Raw genomic sequence first — 1,628 nt, 5'->3', positions numbered from 1 at the left:
TTCTGCAACGGTATGCTTGTTGCAGGAATTAAGGAGGAGGAGTCCGGGCGTGCATGGTAGAACGGACGGCTATTAGCCTGGAAATCCAATGGCCATCGATGCGGTGGATGATTTTAGCTCATCCGCCGGCCGACATTGTAGCACGCCTCTTAAAGTATGCACATTTAACCGTACTATACTATACTATACAACAACCGCTCGGTTAGCTGTCTCGTCCTCGGTTCCTCCTATGGTTGGCTTGGCTCGTTGCTTGCTTCGTCTGTAGTCTGTACGCATTGGAATTCTTGCATGATAAAGACTTGACGAGGCGACACCGAAATCCCTGAGTGTGGCTTAGTTAGCTGGCCAGTTGTATGGTCAAATCAAGACACGAGAGGCCATGGCCATGGATTGCTTCATCCTCGCGTCCGGGCTGGCCATGACCTACATCGTCTGCATCGGCAGCACGGCCATGTTTATCATCGCTTTCATCAACCTGGCGTGGAGCCCTCATAGCAAAGGCTCCATCGTCAGGTTCTCCTTCTTTTTCATCTTCTAAGTCACCATCGCCGCTGGTGTGTGCACGGTCATGTGCATCTTCATCTTCCAACAGCCGGCGGTGCGTCCGTGCCTGGCCTTCGCCCACGGGGCACTCCGTGGCGCGGGCCGGCTTCTTTGCCAGCCGTGCCGGTGCGCGCGCCCCGCCGCGCTCTGCCGCAGTTTCTGGACCAGACACCGAGTCACATGCCCGTGCTGGCCAGGGAGCCACCTGTGGATGGCGGCGCGCGGACGGTGACGGCGTATGATATCCCGGCGTACGAGCAGCCGGAGGGCGGCGGCGGGTCGGAGTGCACGGTCTGCCTCGGGGAGGTGGAGAAGGGGGACGCCGTGAAGCGGCTGCCGGTGTGCCTGCATGTGTTCCACCAGCAGTGCGTCGACTCGTGGCTGCACGAGCACTCGACGTGCCCGGTCTGCCGGTGCAACCTCTTAGCGCCGTTGCCGGCCCAAATGGTATGACCGTACGCTGGTGATGAGAGAGAACTGAGCGCAGAGAAGAGAACTCAAAGATACAAATGTACTACTACTACTGAATGCCAGTGAGGCTTCTCCAGTCAGAAGCATGTAAGTATACATTGTCTTTTGGATATTGCAACAATCCAAACCCAAACGGGAATGTAACATGGGGAAAACTTGAAATCTGTTTGTTTCATGGATGTATGTATGTATGCAAAGGTGTTAAAAGCGGATCCGCGCCTTGCCACACCGTTCTTCTTTTTATGGGACCTACTAGTTCTATAGCTTATTGTTGGTCTCGATCTTTGTTGGGCATTTTTTTGGGTGGTATCGGTCTTGTTGAGCTAATCGCATTATTCTCTCACTTGGTACTTCTGTTTTTTTTTTCTACATGAAATTTGGTGGACGAGTGGCAGCACGAATCCATCATAACTTTCTAGATTGAAATGCTTCCTGTCCGGGTTAATTTTCTCTGTGCTCTTCTAGTAGCCCATATATAATTCGAATCACTTGTTCAAACTCTAGATGTAAAAGCTATTGCTAATAGTACTACACAAAAGGCAAAACTGCATTGTTTGTGCGTGTGACCATCTGTTGGCATGTGCCGTCATAGCTTGTGCAGCCGTTTTGCAGCT

General features: G+C 52.2%; 1 pseudogene; it reads left to right on the top strand.

Moving 5' to 3' along the window:
• The first annotated feature begins 379 nt into the window (after positions 1-379).
• LOC123058965 (RING-H2 finger protein ATL56-like) lies at positions 380-996 on the top strand (annotated as a pseudogene).
• The last annotated feature ends 632 nt before the right edge of the window (positions 997-1,628 follow it).

This window comes from Triticum aestivum, chromosome 3A (assembly GCF_018294505.1).
Source record: "Triticum aestivum cultivar Chinese Spring chromosome 3A, IWGSC CS RefSeq v2.1, whole genome shotgun sequence".
Taxonomy (NCBI): domain Eukaryota; kingdom Viridiplantae; phylum Streptophyta; class Magnoliopsida; order Poales; family Poaceae; genus Triticum; species Triticum aestivum.
The sequence above is the reverse complement of the archived record's forward strand: the minus strand, read 5'-3'. Positions and strand labels throughout refer to the sequence as shown.